Raw genomic sequence first — 24316 nt, forward strand, 5'->3', positions numbered from 1 at the left:
AACTATTGAGCTATCTTTTAATAAGCTCGTGTGGGGTTGGGGTGTAGTTCTCAGTGACAGGGTACTTGTCAATCCTGTGTAAGGTCCTGAGTTCATTGCCCAGCACAAAACAAGAATAACAGCAACAATAAATTCATATTATAATCAAGACTTACACACGGAGCTGGGGGTCAAGGCTCACCTAGTACAAAGTAGATTTGAAATTTGAATTCAAGCCTTTCTGGGCCCAGATCTAAAGTCCTTGGGCATTCAGCTATTCTAGCTCCCTCTCCTCCACCACCTTCCATTCTAATGTGGACCAGACCAGGAAACCTGGGGACAAGGCCAAAGATGAATGCCATAGTGTAGGAGGATCCCTGCCAAGAGGAAGGGCAGAGCTGGGCATGAGGCGGCCTGAGCTATATTGGTGGGGTAATTCAGTCCAGCCTAATTTGTGTCTTTCTTAACAAACTGCCGAGACAGCATAATTTTTCAAGGGGAATACCCGAGGAAGAGTAATCGCTGCTAGCTGTGTGAGGCTGGTGAGTAAAACTTGACATTTACCAAAAGAACTGAATGTGTAGGCTTATTGTTGTATTATAGGCGTTTCTTTTTTGCAAGCCCTGTTTCATTCCACATATCCTATGTGCCAGCAATCATGACAGTCTGTGTTTCAGAAATGCTCTCTGAGCCAACTCCAGGGGGACGAGTAGCTGTTGCCATTGGCTCAAAGCAAACAGCCCATGTGTCTGCCCAAATGTTGAGCCTTTGAAGCTTAGTGTTAGCTTGGACTCCAGTGTAAAGGGACCTGCAGAAGCGTGGCAGGAATGAACACCCTGTGGGGACAGCATCCAGCTTCTCCTTTACGCATACCACAAACTGCGCGTTTCCCAACAGTCACAGGTTTGTTGCCAGGGTCTTTCCATTCTTCTTCCTTTTCCTTCCTCCTTTCTTTCACATGAGTCAAAGCTCCTTGAGAAGTGGCTTTCTGGTTGTCAAGAGTCACCCAGTGGAGCGCTACACTTTAAAACAGAAAGAGTTTGCCAAGATAAGTGCATCTAACACGAAACAAGTTGGAATGAGAGTCTGGGGCTTGGGTGTAGCTCAGCAGTAGAGCCTTATTCAGTATGTTCAAATTCCCAGCACCACAGAAACCAAACGAAACAAAAAGCAAAAAACAAAGAGAGCTGGAGTGTTGTGCCCAAAATGAGTTTTCACAATAAGCTCAAGATCCAGGGTAAATACATTTCCTTGGAATTAGAAATAGCTGGACGGCCATCAGAGCCTGGTTCCCCAAACCTCTAAAGGCAAAAGTGCTGCTGACAGAACAGAGAATACGCAACTTGTCTGCCTTCCAGGAACCGGAATGCATTTCTGCCTAGGCATTAGATCATCCATTAGGCATTCTCCTGACCTGTCAGCCGCTTTGGGTAATTAACAGTAATGAGTAAGAATACTAGAGTAGACCAATTAAAAAACCTCCATCGGCTAGCCACACATGCAAGTTACCAATGATCAAATCCAGCTAAAATCCTGTCTATAGACAAGAAATAAACGAACAATCCCCCAAACTCAAACAGCACCCCCCCAAAAAAAAAAACCCCTAAAACAAAACAATACCAAAACAAACAAAAACCCAAACACCACCCATGGACAGGCTTTTGATATCATGGTATCAGAATCTGGTTGTACTGGATGAGTCAGAATGGAAATTCATCAGATCAATAGACAGAGTGAATAACACAAGATAACAAGACTCGGACTCTGAGCCAAAAGTGTTGGCACAGAAAATAGTCATGGTTGCCGCTGAAGCTCAAGAGCTTGTGACTTTGGCAAATCATTACTTGGCTGCAATGCTGTTAAGCATACTGTGAACTTTGAGGGGCATAAGCAATGTCTGCTTTTATTCTGGTTACAGACCTAATATCAGATAACACCCAGTTTATAGTAGGCATCCATTAACTGTTTTGTAAATTAATAAAGTAATAAGTAAATGAACGAAGTGAGGTTTGTCCTCTTGAACTTTTCTACCCCTTTCTCCAGGACTGAGTCTCTGGGTGAATTATCTTCAGGGCCATTTGGCTGAACCACCATGCAGATTGTGTGCTGTCTGGGTATCCCTGCTTTGGCTTTCTGATCTTCATCAATCTCAGAACATATATATTCAGCAACAGTTCATTTCATAAACTGACTTGTATTGCTTCAGTGGATGAAAAAAAAAATGTCTCATGTTTCTTTCTTCCCAGCATTTTAACAGCATGATTAAGAATGAGGACGTAAACCCGGTGTTGGTGGTACACGCCTTTAATCCCAGCACTCAGGAGGCAGAGACAGGCAGATCTCTGTGAGTTCGAGGCCAGCCTGGTCTCCAGAGTGAGTGCCAGGATAGGCTCCAAAGCTACACAGAGAAACCCTGTCTTGAAACTGCCCCCCCCCAAAAAATCTACTATAAAAAAAGCGGGGCGTTGGTGGTGCATTCCTTTAATCCCAGCACTCGGGAGGCAGAGGCAGGAGGATCTCTGTGAGTTCGAGACCAGCCTGGTCTACAAGAGCTAGTTCCAGGACAGCCTCCAAAGCCACAGAGAAACCCTGTCTCGAAAAAAAAAAAAAAAAAAAAAAAAAAAAAAAAAAAGAATGAGGACCTGGAAAGGAGCTTAAGTGGAGTTACTGTACAATGGGGAACACAGTGCCCTAACCAGACATCATATGCTACCAAATACAATCCCCAGTACCAGAAATGGGTTACATCTTTTTGAGTTATTGGCCAAAGGGGCAACACAGCCCCTCTTAAACACTACAGATTATTATCAGTGTTACTGGTTACCCTTCAGAATCTGATGGTAAGACCTTACTGCTGAAGATACCACATACTTATGCTACAGAACATGGAGAAATCGAGAGGATTCAACTGGAAGTGTATCCCTACTGAGTAGCATTCATAGTGCTTTAAAGTGCTATACATGCTGCCAGAGTACAGAAGTAGTCACCAGTTTACCCAACTACAAACCCTGCAAGCTACAGTAGTAACCTATCTGCAAGATATGACCACAGGTGTAATAATGGCACAGCTGTTAAGAGAGTAACCAACCACTTTTCAGTTGGCGTTAAGGCCTACTCCATGAAATGGAACCCATATCTGACACTGTTAGTGGGACCCTGAGGCTAAATAGGTCATGGGCCCTAAGGGAAAGCCTACTGCTATTATTCTGTTAAAGGAACATAGCAATACAATGACTCCTAATGACATATTTTTATACCCATAGATTAATGTGTTACTCAACCCCCATTGGAGAAGTTTCTTCTTGCAGTAGATAGTAATTAACATAGAGCTCCACAAATGGAAAATGTGCAGAAAGTAAGACTTTAAAGTACTCCACATTCTTTGGAAACTGTGCTAGGTAAGGTACCTCTTATCTTACAGATGTGACCATTAAGTCCTCACAAGTTTCCTACTTTTTGATGAAAATGTAAATACATTGAATGTTTTGTCCAAGGTCACACAGCTGTGGGGCTGAAATTGAGATTTGTCCTCAAGCCCTGGGAAAGGCTTCTGGCCAGTCTGAATACACAGAGGAAGCCACCCTGGAATGCTTGACAACCTCTGCAAGGATATCTGAACATAATCTGAGACCAGCAAGTATTAGGCAGGTGGTTTGTGTTCTACACCTAGCACCAAAATGGTTCATGATGACAAGGAATTAAAAATCCCTCCCCACCTTGTATCTGGAGTTCACAGGGATCTTTCCTTGCTTGCTAAATCAATCAAGATGAGGGGGTCTTAATGTGTTGACTGTATAGGAGTAATGAGCTGAGAGTCAAAGAATTTGAGCATCACCCCTGTAACATGCCAACCCTGTAACCAGATTTATCCTTGGTTCCAGGCAAACCAAGTTAACCCTTCATAATGCAGCCAAATACCCAGGTAAATGGTCAGTCCTGTTACTTATCAGGCAAGGTGGACTTTGAAACCAAATTAGGTAGCACTGAGAGATCTTTGAGCTCCTGAGAAAGTTACGCCAGATAACTATTTTAGTTATTAACCACAGCAGTAGCACTCATTCATTTATTAACCCATTTGACAAATGTGTATTAAAGACTTATCACCTGCCAGAACTTGTATGGGGTATTGAGGATGTGAAGGTGAACAAGGCAGACATAGCCAGCCTTCACAGAGCTCTCCATATGCTGGAGATGGTGAAGTGTTAGGTGCTTACTACTGGCATGGTGCTAAGTGCTCCCCTGGAATGAAATCACTTAATCCTTGCAAGTGTCTTTGCAAAGGAGAGAAATCATTCCCTTGTCATAGAGGACTGGGCTCAGAAAGTTGAAGCACCATATCATGCCAAAGTACAGGTCACTGCCAAAATGCTCTCTGACTTCTGGGCTGTGCTCTCAGCTCTTATAGTCTTGGCATCTACGTGAATGTCTATCTGTGGGCATTCCTGTCAGTGCTCGGAGGGGCATCTGCTCACTCATGAATGCTCTGTAAATAACTTATTAACTCTTGAGTCATGCTAAGGACACAATGTGCTACATAAAGAGATGACTAGGTTTGGAGAAAGAGAGACCTTCTGAGGGGCGAGGTGGTGAAAAATCTGGGACTCAGGCTTTAGAGCCTGAGAGACGCCCTGCAAGCGGGTCAGGAGCCACCTGCCAGGTAACCATGCCTGTCAGAAGCAGTCAAGAGTAGAGGACTAGTGGCCATGAGTGACAGAAGATCATTTTCCTGGCTGCCACTGAAGGGAAACCTTCTTTAGTCTGGGCTTGTTTGTGTCCACTCTGGTGGCTTAGAAGGTGGCTGGCAGAAAATGTTATATGGTGGGTGCTGGTTGTCTCCTATCCTCAGATCCTTATCCTTTCCCAGTGTGGCAGTTTGCGGGACTGTGCCCATGTCTTAGTTAGAGGGTTGGGCTGAGGCTGCCACCAGCTGCCTTTACCAGCAGAGCATCACCAGATTCTTCTGTCACCTCTTCTGCTATTGGGTTCTAAGTAGCTCTGTTTTGGAAAGCGTGCCAATTGCTTTTTTGGCATCTCTTAATAAAAGCATTTTTACGAAATGAAGTTACCTGAGGTAAACAATACTACTGTTATCATTTGGGGTAGGCCAGAGCAGGACACAACTAGTAAGCGTCCAGGCACTAAGTGTGACTTCCTATGGTGGGCTAACTCCAATAGCCTGAAACCCCTCTTCCTGCTATTAAGCCCTGTGCAGAGCTTTGGCTTGAATGTAGTGCCTGTGGCAATTTGCTTCCATCCCACCAATGCAGCCAAGGTAGATGGAGTCACTCCTGGATTTGCTACAAGAGCTTGCAGCCTGTTTCACTTGTGGGCTCTCAGCTGCCGGCTCTGCTCACAGGTGCTGATGAAGCTGGAAGAAAACACACAGCTCAGAGTGTAACGGAAGTCAAGCTCAAGAGCTCCTGGGAGACGAAATTCCATCAACAGCCACTGAGTCATTTGGAAGCTGGTCCTTGCTCAGTTGAACCTCACAAGAGACCCTAGTTTGGCCGATGCCCTGACCGAGGCTTTGGGAAAGACCTGATGCTGAGGATCTAGATAAGAACCCCTACGTTCCTGATACCCAGAAGTCCTGAGGTCATGAGTGTGTGCTGTGGGTTGTTGAATTCATGGTGGCTTGTCACACTACATAGAAGATAAGGTGCGGCTCATCTGATACTCTCTGCTTCATATCTCTCGAGAAAGCAGAGATGATAATAGCAGCAATAACACCCACAACTACACAGCTGCCGTTTGGCAATTAAATGAGAAAACATGAATAAAAGGGAATAGATGAAGTCAGGCAGTGGTGGCGTATGCCTTTATCCCAGCACTTGGGAGGCAGAGAAGGTGGATCTTTGTGAGTTCAAGGCCAATCTGGTCTACAGAGCTAGTTTCAGGACAGTCAGGGCTACACAAGAAACCCTGTCTGGAAAAAACAAAAAACAAACAAAAAAAAACCCACCAAAAACAGGAAGGAAGGAAGGAAGGAAGGAAGGAAGGAAGGAAGGAAGGAAGGAAGGAAGGAAGGAAGGAAGGGAGGGAGGGAGGGAGGAAGGTGGAATAGATGTTGAAATCTCCTTACAGAGCAAGGGGTCTGGGCTCTGCCTGTGCAGGACTATGAAGAGCAGAAGTGGGGTGGGGATTATTCAGGGGCTGCTTTGCACCATGAAACTTGGAGTCAGGACGCCAAAGCAAGGGAAGCTGCCAGCTCCAAAGACCATTATGACAGTTCAGCCTTCTGGGGTCAGATGGTGGATTAGAAGCTGTCTCCATGTGACATGAATTCGAGTTGCCTAGATAGCAAAGACCAGACTCTATTCCCAAGGGAGAAAGAGTAGAAGACAGGTAGTCACAAGAGGGTGTCAGGACAGGTGGAAAGTGTGGGGAAATGGATTAATGATTCAGCAGAAATGAGCAAGAAGCAAAGGCTCTACTGGCATGACTCATCAGCTAGCAGAAATAGAAATTGCATCCCAAGGTAATTCCAGTGGTATTGGTGAGAAAAGATCAGCAGTCCTATCCACAGGACAAGCCCAGGGCTTTTGCACTGCAGTGGTCAGACAGTGACTCATCCTGTAAGGGTTATTCCTGGAGAAGAGACCCACCCTGTCTTAGAATGGTCATTCTTCAAGACTGGAACCTAATAACAAGCAATTCCAGGTCAGCTGCCTTCCACAATCTCTGGGTGGAAGGTGGCAGTCACGGATCGGGGATGGCCTCGACAGGGACACATCATGAAGCTCAGGTAGTAGGAGGCTTCAGCTGTGCTGTGCATAGCCATTGGTCCCCTGCACACTTTGGCAAGGAGTGGGGTAAGGGTGGAGCCTGAGAGCCCTAACCCAGGGGTCTGCTGGCAGCTTGAACTCCACATCTACCTCTGGCCTGCACTTTTCCACTTGGACAACAGAGAACTCTAAAGTGAGAACAGTGGGGTCTCCCTGAGGCCTTTTCCTTCCCACATGGCACGTATTACCCAGCAGGTTCAGAAAACACGGAGACAGGTTCTCCAGGAATACATCATAGTGCTCTACCTACCTCATCCATACCCAACACAGCTGGGGGACACCCTTTGGACTGGACATTAGCCTACGTAAAGTGTACAAACTTGGGATGGAGGAAGGGAGGGAGAACCTGCCTCCTCCTCAGACTGGAGAGATCAAATGGTCAGAGTAGCTTCTGGTACATAAAGAACAAAAGTCCCTAAAGTGATTGTGCCACTGTTGGGCAACCAACCCTTGACCACTCAGAGCTCAGAACTAGTTTAAATATAACAGAAAAGAAGTTCAGCTCCACCCCAACTTTAACTGATCACACCTTCTACCTGGCAGATTCCAAAACTACAGAATTCAGAAGGCAGTTGCTCCAACGCTTGGCTTTTCTTGTTTCCTTTTCTTTTGCCAGTGGTTTTTTTTTTTTTCTTCTTCTTCTTTTCTCATTCACTATGCTCTTACTATTATTGATTTGTAGATTTGATTTGTATCTGTGTCTATAGAGTGTGTCTAAGTGTAGGTTGGGTGAATGACGGCACTGCCCTCTGAGATCACAGGAGTGAGTTGACTCCTGGGGAGTTGGCATCGCAGACAGTGTGAGCTGCCTGACCTGAGTGCTGGGAACTGATCTCCAGTCCTCTGCAAGACCAGTACTTACTCTTGACTGCTGAACTCTCTGGCTCTTTTTACTATTATTATTTTCAAAAAGTACCTTACAGGTTTTTAATCCCCTTTCCTATGTATGCGTGCACATAGAGGACAAGGGACAACCTTGGGTACCCTTCCTCAGGCGCCCTCTAACTTTTTATTTGATACAGTGTCTCATTGTCTTAGCACTCACCACCTGACTGGACAGCTGGCCATAGGAATGAATATGCCTGGCTGTTTTTTATGTGGGTTCTGGGGATCAGACTTAGCTCCACATGCTTGCCATGCAAGTACCTATGACTGAGCTAGCTGCTTGGCCCCTGCTTTTGTATTTAACTTTATTATACAGCATTAAACAAAACAAAAAAAACTTCTTCACCTTTTCTCTTCCTAAATTGTTCTCTTGTCTTCTGCTCATTTTTTTTCAACTTAGACTCTTCTTTCTTTTTTCTCTTCCCAGGCTGTCTTCCTTTAATTTATTCAACTGTAATTTCTACTTTTATACTAATACATTTTAATTAGATTTATTCATTTTACTTTGTGTGTTGTGCTTGCATATATGCAAGTGACTACATCCATGCTTAGTGTCTGTGGACATCAGAAGAGGATGTCGGGTCCCCGGGAACTGGAGCTACACGTGGTTATGAACCACCATGTGGGTGCTGGGAAGTGAACTTGCGTCCTCTGCTAGAGCAATAAGTGCTCTCAATCACTGAGCCACCTTTCCAGTCCCATTAATAATCTTTTTAACCTCCTAACTTACTTTACATATTCTTTACCACTTTCTTTTTTATTGTTATTCATGGTATAGCTAATTGATTTCAATTTATTTAAAGTCTATTTCTACATCTGGTTTGGTTGTTACATCACTTTCTCTCCTCCTCTCCAAGTGGTGTGAGGATTGAGCCCTCAGTTGAGAGCTACTCACTAAGACTTCCAAACAAAAGCTGAGAAGGCATCCACCCCGATAGTGCACACTGCACCCTCTTCTCAGAGAAGGCATCCATTAGAACAATGCACACTGCACGCTCTTCTCAGCATCCTCTAAGAGGGACCATGTTTTGGCACATCCCACAGTCTTAACAATCACATGAGAATGATGCACATTATGCTTTTACCAGGTCACAGTGGGATCAAGATAGAACTGACTAGCAGTAACCAGGGAGACAGTACAAACATACAGAAATTGAAAACTGCATCTAATATTATTTTATCCTTAGTACGTGTCTGTGTGTGTTTTTGCACACATGCCATGCGGAGGCCAAAGAACAACTTTGTGGAGTTGATTCTCACCTTCCATCTTTACATAGATTCCTGGGATTGAACTCAAGTCATCTGGCTTGCAGAGCAAGCACCTTTATCCTCTGAGCCATGTTGCCCCCACTCAAATGCATTTTTGAGTGACTGCTATGTCTATGAATAAACTAAAAAAGAAATTTAAAAATCTTTGGTCAGGGGGTAAAGGACAAGAAACTATGGGCTGTAGGATGAAGAAAAGCTCACTGACTCCACAGAGGTACAGTGCTTCTTGATTTTCCTGAACCAGTCAACAGTAAGATGTAGTTCCCTGAAGTAATTTGGGTGCTGCTGGCCATCGCCTAGCACTCTAGAATTGGCTAGACAGGTGGGGCTGGCCCCTCAGGCCACATGACCCATCTGGCCATGGCTGCAGCCATGTGTGGGCTCCTACTCCCCATTCACTGCCTTTAGCAATGGCATTGGCCCTAAAGATACAACCAGCCAGAGCTAAGTATGTCCTAGTTTGTAACCATTTCCCACAGAGACAACCACAGCCTTTTACTGTTCATTTTTCCTAATTCAAACACAAAACTACAGACTGCTCCCCTGGATTTGGCAACACCCAAATGGAGACGGGACATGCCGGCATCTGCTGCTGTCAGCTCATCTTACACGGTGCCAAGGCTACCTCCATTGTTTGTGATACACAGTGCCCTTATTTGCCAGAGACTGCAGTCTTACCCTTTGGCTTCTGCCAGGAGCTCCGCCAAGAGAGTCCTCAACAGAGAGCTGTGTGTGCCTGAGGATGCCTTCCCCATAAATAGACGTTGCTGGCAGGTTCACCCTCTGAATAGTCCCACCACCTAGTTATATATTCTGCACAAGACCAGCTTTGAGATGACAGTAAAAGTCAGTCCTGGAAGGGAGCTGGAACTGCTGTGTGGCCACTGTTCAAGTCCAGGGGCTTATAGACATCACAGACCAGAACCCACAGCTGCATTCACAGGCAGGTCAAAGATTTTTGTTGACTGACAAGAAAATGAATTTGATTCTCTTTATCACTCTAGGCTCAAGACCCATCTTGGACATTCATTTCAGGAGTGTCTTTACCATACACTGGGGTGATAATTGTTTATGATCTAACAAACAAAGCTTGCCTGAAGATCAGGGTGCAAAGATAGCCACACTAGTTATCCATAGAGGCCAGGGGATGGTGGCACACACCTTTGACCCAAGCAGCCACACTAGTGAGCATGGAGGCTAGGCAGTGGTGGTGTACACTTTTAATCCCAGCACTTGGGAGACAGAGGCAAATGGATCTCTGTTAGTTCAAGGCCACCCTTGGCTACAGAAAATTGATCCAAACTAAAAGAGAAACAGACCTCACATGAAGGTGATCCCAGCACTAGGGAGGTCGAGACAGAAAGAGATATGGCTGGACAGAGAGAGGAATATACGGTGGGAGGAGACAGGAGCTCCAGTCAGTCTGAGGATGCAGTCTGAGGGTTCAGTCTGAGGACAGGATTGCCTCTTCCGTCTGAGTATTGGTAGAGGTACGAACTCTAGTGGCTGGCAGCTTTGCTTCTCTGAACCTTCAGCTTTCACCCCGACAGTTGACTGTGAGTTTTTACTATTAAGACCAAAGAGAATTGGTGCTACAGTACAGCATAGAATCAAGGCTCCCTGAGGTCGACTCTGGCTGTGGGGATGATGTCTAGACAGAACGAGGTTCCTATCAGAACCTATTTCTGCACCCAGAGGGGAAGGTGGCTAGTGCCCTGGGGAAGTTTCCTCAAAGCCAAATTCTGATCTTGGAAGTAACTTGGGGAAGCCACTCAATCCTCTGGTATCTGAGTGGCCAAATGTATGCTTGGAGGTGACCATGCCTGGTAAGCCAGGCCTGCTAACCGTCAGTCACTGGGAAGGAGCAGGCCCATTAGCTACAAGGGGCAGTGCTGGGAAGGGAGGCAGGAAACTAGAGGTTTGAAAGGAGTGCCTGTTAGCATTAAGAAAGCACAAAGAGAAGGCAAACAGCAGTGAGATGCACATGGAGCATGGTCCTGCAGAGAAAGCCTCCAAGACTAGCTGTGCTAACAGCACTGGGGATGCCCTGTGAGCTCTTCAGGAATGCAAAACACCCCTTGACAATCATGATGGAAGATGATGAGGCTCCCTCGAGGACACTGGGGAAGAAATGAGAGTTTGAAAAGAGGGCTGGGGGCCGGACGTTGGTGGCGCACACCTTTAATCCCAGCACTCAGGAGGCAGAAGCAGGAGGATCTCTGTGAGTTTGAGACCAACCTGATCTCCAGAGTAAGTGCCAGGATAGCCTCCAAAGCTACACAGAGAAACCCTGTCTCGAACCCCCCCCCCCCAAAAAAAAGAAAGAAAGAAAGAAGGAAAGAAAGAAAGAAAAGAGGGCTGGGCTGGGGTTTTATGGTTCCTGTGAATCTGGGGACAGGTGTCTGGGGGGCTGGATACGGTCATAGAAACATAGGCTACTTCATTTAAGTGATGGCATCTCCCTGCCCCTACTACTGCCTGGGAAGACACAGGGAGCATTTTCTGGTCACTCAGCCTCCATGGGAGCTTCTGAGTCTTCTGAGTTGTCACTGGGCAGCTGTGACAAGCAGCTCATGCCAGCAGGTGCTCTTGAGCCTCCTTGGCTTCTCACTGAGTGGGAAAGCAGGAGGAAGCCGCAGCAGATGCTCTTGCCTTCCAGCCAGGATGTGTGGGAGGCGACTCAGCTTCCAGGTACTCCAGGCTGTTGATGACCTTTCCTGATCATGTTGATCCCTGATGGGGGTCGTGGGGTGGAGCACACACAACTCCTGGAGACATGGAATGAAAGGCAGAGGAGTTGGAGACTGGGATGTTCTGACTTCCAGTGCCTCTGAGTGAATATGAGCAAGACAGAAACCCTCCCTTCCTCCCTCCCTCTCTCCCTCCTTCTCTCCCTCCATTTCACAAAGGTTTCTTAAATGCCAGTACTGTGCTAAGCACTGGGGATAACAAAAGAATAGAATACTTGTCTCATGAAGCTCAGGCTCCAGTGGGGCATTCCCTTGTGGCATAAGACCACGTTCTTTGGCAATGGGAAACAATGAAAAGTATCACAAAGGACTGAGGGCCTATGATTAGGTTGGAGGACTCCCTGAGCTTCACCACACTGTAAGATGACTGCACAACCAACATGAGCAGCAGACTGAGCAAGCCAGTAAGCAGCCCTCCTCTTTGATCTCTGCATCACCTCCTGCCTCCAGGATCCAGACTTGAGTTCCTGCCTTGACTTCCTTAGACGACAGACTATAAGATAAAATAAATCCTTCCCTCTCTGAGTTGCTTTTGGCCTTGGTGTTTTATCACATCAAAAGAAACTCCAACTAAGTCAGGGTCCAAAGGTGTGGCCAACCTCATCTCAGGAAGACTGCAGCCTTCATATATCCCATATCTGTGTATAGAACATGATGCATTTTATTTTTATTTTTGTGGGGCTTGAAATGAAACCCATGGCCTTTGCACTTTCCAGGAAGGTGCTCTTCCACGGAACTATTTCCCCAACCATATTGGCAGGTCAGGAGGTAGACTGGCCAGGAGCATGTTTACAGAAGGGTGTAGGCAGGCACACAAGGCTTACATACTGGGTTCTTGGTTCCAGTGACATGACTGGATAAAAGGGTGGTTCTGTATATTACATAGCAATGTCCAGCTACTTCACACCCCTTCATAGGAGGCTGGAAGAAAGATTAACTAAACGAGCTGTTACTAGGATGTCACCGTCCCTGACACTGACACTCTGGTCACTGCAAGCAGCAGCCTGAGACCATATATCAAGGCTCACTGCCTCACAGTGCCTGTCTCAAGAAACACTGTCAACACCTGTGCCCTTCTGCGGACACTGGTGACACAGATGCCATCTGGGGTACTGCAGCCCTAGTGGCCATAGAAGGGACCAGGTGCCTTAGAATGAGAGCCTGGGAAACATGTATGAATTGACACCCGTGGGCCACCCCCCAGAATATTCGGGAAGCATTTGAACCAGGACTCTTGAAGCCAAGAGTCGAGATGTGTTTCTGTGCCTGCCTCTGGCTCACTCTCCCTACCAGGCTGGGCCTAGGGTTAGCTAGGGAAGGGGGTGGCATTAGTCAGTTTGCAGATCCTGGAAGACAGAGATACTGATAGGCATTGGCCCCAGAGAACAATTTCCTTGTCCCTACCTCCTCTCAATTACAGCCAACTGAGATGTCCAGTAAGACACTATTTACAGGAGATCCACAAGAATACTATTACTGTGACAATGGACCCTAGATGAGGCCCATGGTCTGTACTAGTAGCCACTCAGTTCCCAGGCTCGGCAGCCAGTACCTCACCCTCTGAGCATCTTTCCAGCCTGCTTTGGCCAAACTTTTAGCTGCAGTTGCCAACAGCAGATCAAGGTTTTCAAGAGCATGTGGCCATTTCTTTTTTCTCTCCCCAGTCCCCGAGCACTGGGGGAGGGTTAGGGCAAGATTTCCAACATCCCCGGGGAAATAGTCTTTGCTGTGCTAAGCGAAGGGTTGGCCCGAGTTCTGAGGAGCCCAATTTTGCAAAGGAGTTAGATGGGTTCATTGGCAGCTAGCTGGGTGGTGCTTTGGCTTGCTTCTAAATAACAGATAAAAAACAAAACAAACAAAACACCCAAGTCTGTGGGGTCCGTGCAGACAGGCTTCCCTACCCACCAGAGAAAGGGCACTAGTTTGGTTTCAAGAACTGAATCACTTAATTTTCCCTTTTAGCCCTTCTTACAATCAATTGCAGGAACCCTTTAAGAGGTCAACAATGGTATCTTTGACGAAGGGGCAATTAAGAAATGAGGTTTAGCTCTGCCACCAAGTGACCTACCCCTCCACACAGGACCTGCTTAAACTGGGGGTGAAGGATAGCAGGAAGCGGTGGGGTAGGGTGGTTCAAAGTGGAGGAGAAAGAAAGCAAAGCTCCTCGCAGCTGTTCCAAGGGCTATGGTGAACTCTGCTTACAATTGCCCAGAAGAGAGAGCTGCGAAGGACATCTAGAGCCTTCTGCTGTCCTCACTCAGAACACCTGGTTCTAGCGCCCCCCCCCCATGCCACCAACTGGCAATTAGATGGCTTGGCACACCACTCTAGCATGAAAACGTCACACAACAACAAAGACACAGTGTAGTTGGCACAGGACTTCATTCTTTCCTTCTTACACGGCTCCATTGCAGGCTACCGGGGAAGGCTGGCAATGTGGGTGTCCTGGGTTCCTCGAAACTGCTAGAAGCTGCCAAGTCCAAGCCATCTGACAAACAGCATGGGCTGAGAATCTTCTTCCTTCTTCCCTCTTCCCCTCTCCCTTTCCTCTCTCCAGTCTAGGCTGGTTTTACATCACAGCCCTCCGGGTTCAACCTCCTGCATGTAGGGATTTCAGGCACGTGCCCAGTTGTTTCTCGTTTGGGAGTATTATTTTAAGGTGTCTGACGTTTGTTTATGCTGCATTTGTTTAACTCTGTGAAGCTGTGTTACTGTGCCTGTCTAAAACACCTGGTGGTCCTAATAAAGAGTTGACCGGCTAATAGCGAGGAGGCTCAAGGATAGGTAGGGCTGACAGGCAGAGAGAGTAAAAGAAGGAGAAACTAGGAAGGAGGAGAGCAAGAGAACAAGGAGAGGAGGACATCAGAGGCAAGCCACCCACCCAGCCAGCCAGCCAGCCACCGAGTAAGAAGGAAAGTAAGATATACAGATGAAAGATGAAAGCCCAGAGGGAAAAGGTAGATGGGATAATTTAAGAAAAGCTGGCAAAAAAAAAAAAAAAAAAAAAAAAAAAAACCCTAAGCTAAGGTCTGACGTTCATAAGTAAGAATAAGCCTCTGTGTTTGACTCATTTGGGAGCTGGGTGGCAGGTCTCACAAAAGAGTAAAAAAAAACCTTCTTGTTACAAAGTGGGGTACCAATGTGTGGCTGGTATTTCCATAGGGTCTGAGAAAGCTGGGGGTGGAGTGGGGGACGGATACAACTCCTTCAAGACTTTCAGCTGGACAGTTTCTGCCAGTCAGTGATCTCTTCAGCACCTAGTACATTAAGTAGGAACAAAAAATGAAGTAAAAATTCCTGTTGTAGCTCACTCAAGCTTTAGCATTCTAGAACTCTAGGAAGATTGAATGCAGTTCCTGACACGAGCTTTCGGCTTGGCTCTCGCTAACCAAGAAGCTGGCAGAGCCAGCTGAGAGCCATATGGAGTGTCCAGGTGTAGCTTATCAGTTTAAAGTTTGCTTCTTTGGACAGAAAAGGCTAGAGACACACAGTAAAAGAGCTCCAGTCAGAAAAACCTCTAGACAGGTTCCAGTGTGTTTTACAATGTGCATAAGCTTAAGAAAGAAAATGGGCATAGGCCGTTATAGAAAGAGTTTAAAAATAATAAGCCACATAAAGATGGAAAATAAGCCGGGTGTTGGTGGCGCATGCCTTTAATCCCAGCACTAGGGAGGCAGAGGCAGGCGGATCTCTGTGAGTTCGAGGCCAGCTTGGTCTCCACAGCCAGTGCCAGGATAGGCTCCAAAACTACACAGAGAAACCCTGTCTCGAAAAACCAAAAAAAAAAAAAAAAAAAAAAAAAAAAAAAAAAGGAAAATAAACAGGCAGTCTGGATCCTTTATGTTATTGTGTTGATTTTGAATTTTAATTGCTGAAAAATCAAAGGACAGCTGCTAAGAGACCTGGAATTGAAAGAGGAACTGTGGAAATAAGCCAACCTAGATATTTTAAGAATGCCTTAACTTTAAACAAGTCAAAAAATGTATTTGCCAAAAAGAATCAAACATGTTTTGGAGAAGTGGTTTTGCTTTGTTTCCACAGTAAACAGGAGACTGTAGATATGTTCCAGGTTGATTTGGATATGGTCTGATCAAGGGAAACCTCCTGAATCTTGACAGGTGATATCTATCAAGAAAGGTTATAACTGGTCTTCCCAGGACTTTGTCATTATCTTAAATTTTCTCCCTGGGGCCCTAAAGATACTTCACCCATAGACAGCAAGAAACAGTTTAGAGAAAACTATGTCCACATTCCCAAGAGTTGGGCTGTGTGACTTTTTTTTTGTCCAGGTCATGGACAGAATAATTTAAGAAGAGCTGGCAAGAAACAACCCAAGCTAAGGCCAGACGTTCATAACCAAGAATAAGCCTCTGTGTGTGATTCATTTGGGAGCTGGGTGGCACCCCACAAACCCTCCTCCACCCCGCAAAAAAAAAAAAAAAAAAAAAAAAACCAAACAGATTTAAAAAAAAAAAAACAAATCTACAGTTTCTTGGCTTTTTCTTTAAAGGTTAACACGTGCAACAATAGGTTCATTTTAGCATCTCACAAGGGATGCTGCTGCACTTTACTCTTATTCTTCCTCTGTCCTTGTTGGTCCTCTTCCTCCCTCCCAATAGTCTTCCCTTCGCTTTCTGTCATATGCATCATTCCCTCTCCTGTAACACGAAAAAATAGATGACCTAGAGACTGATATTGGGGTTCAAGCTGAAAATTAGAAAAGCAAAGCAGCTGGCCACTAGCTTCTTACCTCTACCTCAGGCTGAATGGACTGATCTGGCTCCACGAGCTCTCACCAAGCCTCAGACTGTAACTTCTCCTCAGCATGGCTGGAGAATGTACGCCTCATACTGAATCCTGTTTCTTTTTCTCTTTCTTTCTTTCTTTCTTTCTTTTCTTTTTTTTTTTTTTTTTTTTTTTTTCGAGACAGGGTTTCTCTGTGGCTTTGGAGGCTGTCCTGGAACTAGCTCTTGTAGACCAGGCTGGTCTTGAACTCACAGAGACTGAACCCTGTTTCTGACTTAAATACATCTCATGAGTCCTGGGATTAAAGGTGTGAGCTATAATTCTCTTTTAGACTGATTCAATCTTGTGTAGATCTGGGTGGCCTTGGACTCACAGAGATCTGTCTATCTCTTAATCCTGAGTCCTAGGATTAAAGGTGTGTATCACCACTGCCTGATCTCTATAGCTTGAGGCTGACTTTGCTTTCTGAATCCTCAGTCAAGTTTTAATAAATCATAAATAATATATCATCACACTCTCCACCATCAGCCTCCCCTTAAGATCTCGTTTTTTCCATAGTCCCCTTTCTACTCTCTCTCTCTCTCACACACACATATCTAGGTCCTTCATATAAAAGAAAGCATAGTTTTGTTATGAGTCTGGTTTATTTTGTTTAATAATCTTCCCTTTATGGCTAAAAAAAAATTCTATCGTATGTGCATATCACATTTTCTATTACCATTCCTCTATTGATAAACATCGGGCTGGTTCATTTCTTAGCTATTGTGGATACTGAAGCAATACACATGGATGTGCATGTACCTTTGTGGTTTGTTGACTTGGAATGACATAGCTGGATCATACATGTGGCATTTTCTAGTTTTTTCGGGAACCTCCACACTGACTTCCATACTGTCTTCTTATTTTTCTTTTTTTAAATTTTTATTTTAGAAGCACTCCTATTTACATATCCATTCCCTCACCCTCCCATCTTCCCATGCTCCCCACAATCCCCCCAAACCCACCCCTCTCCCCTCCCCTGCAGGGAGGGCTTTGAGGTTTCCTATGCTAAGGTATCACTGAGTGTCTCAGTCAACTTCCTGTTGCCTGTAAGATTTAGCACTTGCTAACTACTATGGCACCATGTCTGCTGCATGCAGCCATGCTCCCTACTACAATAATGGACTGAACCTCTGAAACTGTAAGCAAGCAACCCAACTAAATGTTTTCCTTGTAAGAGTTGCTGTGGCCATGGTGTCTCTTCACAGCAATAAAAACATTAAGACAGTATGAAAAGTTAGGGGATCCACAGGGATGACCCCCAACTAAGAATCTAGGCAGTGGTAGACAGGCTGCCTTTGATGCCCTTCCCCTATAATGGGATTGATGACTACCTTGGTTACCATTCCTAGAGCCTTCATCCAGTAGCTTATCAAAGCAGAAACAGACACCTACAGCTAAACATTGAGACATATTCCTGGAATCCAGTTGTGGAGAGGGAGGAGGGAATGAGCAAAGCAGCAAAGACTGTGTTGGAGAAACCGGCAGAAACAGTTGACCTGACCTAGTGAGAGCATGGAGACCCTAGTCCCAAAGCTGGGGAACCAGCATTGGACCAAACCAAGCCCTCTGAATGTGGGTGCCAGCTAGGAGGCCAGGGTAGTCTATGGGACCTCTAACATTAGAGCCAGTCTTTATCTGTAGAGCACAAATGGACTTTGGGAGCCCATACCTACGGAGGGGCACTATTGCAGCCCAGATACAGGAAGAAGGGCCTTGGCCCTTTCCCAAATGATGTGACAGACTTTGACAATCCCCCGTGGAGGGCCTCACTAGTCCTGGGCTTTTCTTTGGGGGTAGACTTTTCATCTCTGCTACAGTCTCCTTGTTTATATAGAGCTGTTTATTTTTTATTTACTTTGGAGAGTGTAGTGAAATGTTTTACTCTTAGTTTTTTGAGCTCTTTGGCTATTTTAGGGGGTCCACCACCCAGCTCCTAAATAAATCACACACAGAGGCTTATTCTTAGATTATAAATGCCTGGCCTTAGCTTGGCTTGTTTCTTGCCTGCTTTTCTTAAATTATCCAGACTACCTCTAGCCTCTGGGCTTTTTCCTTTTCTTCTGGCCCCTGGTGACCCCCTTTCCTTGACCCTTCTTTCTTGCTCCTGCTTTTCCTTATTTCGCCTTCTATTTACTCTCTCTGCCCACCAGCCCTGCCTACTCTTGCTCCTTCCTCTCTATTGTCCGCTCAGCTCTTTATTAGGACCACTAGGTGTTTTAGATACACACAGTAACACAGCTTCACAGAGTTAAACAAATGCAACATAAACAAAATAACACACCTTAAAATAATATTCTCCAACATGAAAGACTGTATGACCTAGGATTTAATCCATTTTTTATAGATTTTAAAATAGAAGTTAAAAAATATTCCCTGATGATTCTCTACTTCTCATTGGGATCAGTTGTAACATCTCATTTCCACCCCCAATTTTATTAAATTGGCTCATCTCCTTTAGCTAATTTATCTATAAACTTTCTTATTTACCTTTCCACAGAAACACCTTTTGTTTGGTTGTTCCTATTTAATACACTCTTAGTATCAATTTCATTATTTGCTGCTCTGCTCATAACTATTTCCCAATGGCTGTTGCTCTGGGGTTTAGCTTGTTCTTTTTTTTCTAGGATCTTGAAGGATACCACTAGCTATTTGAGACAATGTGGTCTTTCTAAATGTAAGCTCTCATAGCTATACATTTTCCTCTTGAAACTGCTCAACTGAGCTACTGAGCTATACTTTCATTTTCCATAGATTCTAAGTATCTTAAAATCATTCCCCTGATTTCATTGATTTGTTCATTCAAAAGTACATTATTTAGTCTCCAAATATTTATGTAGTTTCTCCTGCTATTGCTTTGTAGTTTTGTTCCATTACAATCTTGTAAGATATAAGAAATTATTTTGATGGCTTTCTGACACATAATGTGATCCATTTTAGAGGGTTTTCTCTAGGCTACCGAGAAGAATGTATATTCTGTATCTGTCAGATGGAATATTTGATATCTCTTCAGTGCATTTGATCCATGGTTTAGTCTAACTCTGAGGTGGTTTTCAGTTTAGATGACCAATCTGAAGATAGGAGTAGGATATGGCAGTTGTTACGGTACCAGGACCTATCTGTCCTCTGTACCTATTAGTGTTTATTTTATAAAATTGACAGCTCCAATTTTCAGAGCACATACATTTATAAATGTTAAGCCTTTATTAATATGTACATCTTCCTTTATCTCTTCTGTGTAATTTTTATTTGAAGTTTAATCTGTAAGATAGAGAATAGCTACTGCTGCTCATTTCAGCCTCCATTTTCTTGACAGCCATACTTTATGAGTGTCTTTGCCAGTGAGATGTGTTTCTTGGAGACAACACAGTTGGATCTAGTTTTTTTGTTTTTTGTTTTTTGTTTTTTTTTTTAACCAAGGCAGTCAGTCTGTATCTGTTTAGTTGATGTAATTACAGCCAAGACTTTATTTTGGGAGCTATCTACTAATTCTTGCCATTTTGTTATTTTTCTAGTTGATTGAGTTGTTGTTTTATTACCTTCTTTCTTTCCTACTAGTAACAGGGGTTTGCTGGTTTCTTCCTGTCTTGGGGTTACTATTGCTGTGATGAAACACCATGACAAATGTAACTTGAGGAGGAAAGGGTTTATTTCACTCACAGCTGCATATAACAGTTCATCATGAGAAGCAGTGAGGGCAGGAACCCCTGCAGAACTTATGGAGGGTTGCTGCTTACTGTCTTGCTCCCCATGGTTTGTTCAGCCTGCTTTCTTACAGAACCAGCCCAGGGATGGGACCACCTGAAATGGGCTGGGCTCTCCCACGTCAATCACTAATTGTAAAGATGCCTTACAGACCTCCCTCCAGCCCTGTCTTCTTAATTGCTATGCCCTTCTCTCAGATGTGCTTTGCTTGGGTCAAGTTGACATAAAACTATCTGGCACACTTCCCATGCTTTGTTCACCTTCCCCTCACGGCTTTCATGGTTGGTATTTCCTTTCCTCTTTCTCTATGTAGAGTAGTATTTCTTTACGTACTATACGAATTACGGATTGGCATTCATGAACTACCTTAGCTTGTATTTGTCTTCAAATATCCTTATTTCTTCATCAATTTTAAAAGATAACTTTGTTGGATGACAAATCATGGTTGGGAGTTACTTATTTTCATGATTAGAAATAGATTATGCTTTTCTGTCTTTCAGGGTTATTGATAAGAAGTCTGGTGTTTTCTTTGGATATTTGCCTTTGTAGGTGTGTTAGCATTTTCCTTTTATCTTTCAAACATGTTTCTCTCTCTCTCTCTCTCTCTCTCTCTCTCTCTCTAGAGAGAGAGAGAGAGAGAGAGAGAGAGAGATACATATATCTTAACAATGTGCTATGGAGAGGTTCTACTCTTGTCTAGTTGGAACTCTGTATGCCTTTTCTGTCTGGATGTCCATTTGTTTCCCTAGATGGGGTAGTTTTCTATTATTATTTCCTTTAATGTATATCCACAACTTTAGTTTTTAATCTCAGTCTCCTCCCCCCACTTCTATCCTGCGGGTTCTTAGGTTGGTCTCTTGATTGTGTTCCGGAGTTGTTGGATGCTGTGGTCAAGCTTGTTCCGTTTTTCTTTATTGATGTTTGAGTTTAGGATTTCATTGACCATGTCCTTCATCCCTGGATCCTTTTTTTTTTTTTTTTTTTTCCTGACTGGTTGAGTCTATGGGTGAAGCTCTCCATCGTGCTTTTTATTTGGTTCATTGAATTTCTCATTTCTAATATTTACATTTGCTTTGTTTTTAAAGAAAAAAAAAACTCCATGTCCTTTCTCAGATTTTCTTTCACGTTGCTTTTTCACTCAGTTTACTGATTGTCTTATGCATTTTGCTGACTATGTCCTTCATTTTGCTGTCTTTACTCTTTGTGTCCTGGATTTAATTAATTTGCTTGTTTGTAACCTCCATGGAGTCTTTGATAATTGTTTTTCTAGTAAACTTTTGAAAGTATTACGTTCCTATTTTTACCTATTTCAGTGTCTTTGAAATCCATAGTCAAGACATGTGGAGAGCTGTGGCACCTTGCCTTTCATGCTTCTTGTATTTCTGTGTTGTGATTTATGTGTCTCTTGGGATGGATGGTCTTACAGTTTTGTTGGGGGAGTCTTATTGGGAAGGCTGCTCTTGAAGACTCAATCCCCAATGCCACTCAGAGAAAAGGAAACATGTTTCTGTGACAGCAAAAAACACCAAACCATGTCATATCTAGAAATATGCTTGCAGTGAGATGGTTCAGCTGGTGAAAGTGCTTTCTGATCAGGTCTGATACCCTCAGTGTGATCACAAACCCCACGAAAACCTGGATGCAGTGGCTTGCATGTGCAATCCCAGCACTCTCCTACATTGATATGGGAGGTGGAGACAGGAAAATCACCTGGAAGCTGCCTGGCCAGACAGCCTGGAATAGCAGAAACGAGAGACCCTGTCTTAGTGAGTGGAAGGAAAGAATAGATTCCCTCCTCACATGTGCATCTGCACCCACCTGACCACTAATAGGAAATAAAATTAAATGAAAAATTAGATCATGATGAAAGGGAAAAACATCAATCGTTTTAAATATTAAGTAAAAATATGCTAAGCATGTAGGTAGAAGACAAAGGGGGAAGTTAAAGGACAAGGAGGAAGGCCACTGGGGGATAAGGGGAAGTTAAAGGACAAGGAGGAAGGCCACTGGGGGACAGAACTCAGTAGTGGGAGGAGGCAGAAGAGGAGGAAGCACTAGGAGCAGCTTCTCTCGATGTCCTTAAAACTTGGACATGGTCAGCTGTATGTGTGTGTGTGTGTGTGTGTGTGTGTGTGTGTGTGTGTGTGTGTACTTGTGAACTCTTTCCCATGATTTGTGCTGGTGTTGAGACAGTATTGACAAGTGCCTGACATCCACTGGAGCTGTCTTTACTTGAATAGCTTGCCTTTTTTTGTCTCCCAGGGTCCACTGCTAGCTACACTTGGCTTTGCAGTCTGTAGGCTGGGCAAATCTTCTCATCCTAGAGATTTCCCAGATCCTCCTTGCTGGGGTGTCTGAGGAGTGTCTCCTAAGTGTGTTCAGAGTGTGGTTAGCAACCGCAACACAGACATCTGTACACACAGAGGACCGGTCTTCATGCTTTCATGATCTCTTTAATAGCAATCCCCCTGCTGGGGATGCACTTGCAATTTTGGCTCTATAGCAGCCTGTGAAAGGCAGTTAGTCCCTACTGACAGAAGCTCAGCACTGTCAGACCCCAGGCCACCATGGGGTCCAGGGCTGTGCACATCACTCTCTAAGGCAAGCCTCCTGCCACCTACCTGCACATTTTAGCTCCTCAGCTTCCTGCCATTCTCCACAGCTGCTGCCGGAGCTGTATTACTCTGGGGCTGAGGTCAGATAAATTCAGGCACCCTGTCTCGTGGCTATTCCCTGTTTTCATGCTCAGTTTTAAACAACAGGTTCCCCCTCAAGTTGGTACCCAGGCACTGTTCTCCACTTCATATGATATGACAGAATGGGATTCCTTCCCACTGCTGACAGTCTGTGGAGGAAACAGTCTCACCCAGATCTGTGACTGGATTTGAGAGTTTGAGGGCTGTGCATTTGTTCTGATGCTGGAACTGCTCAGGTTACCTTCTGGATGAGCATCCCATGTACGCCTCCCCCATCCTGAGTGCCTGGAAGCAGTGTGGCTGGAGTTGTGTTCTTCTTGGCTCTACGTCCTCTTTTTCTCAGCATTAAGAGTCATTTTCATATAGGACTTTTTCTTTGTCCAAGTACAGTGTGAAAACTAAGTCACTTGGAGATAGGAAAGGCACGTTTCAATAAGTATTGGCCCACATTAAAACAATGGATTTTGAATTATAGTTGTCCCTTGGGACTTGAGGTGAGTTGTTCAGGATCACTGAGAAGTAACAAATCTTCGGATGCCTTTTTGCATATAATCTGTGAGCTTGCTCCCATATTCTTAGAACATCTTTACTTATAAAGCCTTCTGTCATGGAAGTATTATAACACAGTTGACATACTCTACCCTTTAGGGGACTCAGCTTATTTCTCCCTGAATATTCTCCCTGATATCACAGAGGTAGAATCCATAGGCATGGGGTCCACTGTCTGAGGTCTCTGTCTGTAAAGGTGGGTGAGAAAGGTCTAGAAGGGGTGATTCTGGTGTGAAAGTTAGACTCTAGGAGAACTTTTCCAGGGATGTACCTGAGAGTCACATGAATTTCATGTCATTTCCAGTGAATAGAGTTCCACTTTTGACCCTAGCAAGCACCTGATTCACCCATTTAAAAATTGGATGGCCCTTGTGAAAGTTGATCCTTCATGATTTTTCTTTCTTTCTTTTCTTTCTTTCTTTCTTCCTTCCTTTTTTTTTAAACTATTACTAGTTACTGAACTTGGGGCTTCTTATGTACTAGGCAACTGCTCTACCACTGAACAACATACATCCCAGTCTGTTGTCCAAGTTGGTTCTGAACTCATTATAGAGCCCAGTGTAGCCTTGAACTCATGATCCTCCTACCTCAGTCTCCTAAGTAGCTGAGATTTATAGGCATGCTCACCATGCCTAGTACATGTTTTCATTTTGAGGGTCTGTTATAGCCCCAGTCAAGGGTCCCCTTAACCTTTCTTAGCAGAAACCAACAACCTAAAAGACCAAATTTCTGTGCAAATTAAGAGTCAGACCCAGAGCAGTACCTTTTCTTTGTGACTTTGTGATGCAGATAGAGCCCCCTCTTGGGATTATTTGTGGCTCTTAGAACATTCTTGTCTCCTTTAGGCACAGCTTCTCAGTTCCACACTTTCTGTACACCATTTCAGAAACTAGAGGGATACTGCAGGGCTTAG

This window comes from Cricetulus griseus, chromosome 8 (assembly GCF_003668045.3).
Source record: "Cricetulus griseus strain 17A/GY chromosome 8, alternate assembly CriGri-PICRH-1.0, whole genome shotgun sequence".
Taxonomy (NCBI): Eukaryota; Metazoa; Chordata; class Mammalia; order Rodentia; family Cricetidae; genus Cricetulus; species Cricetulus griseus.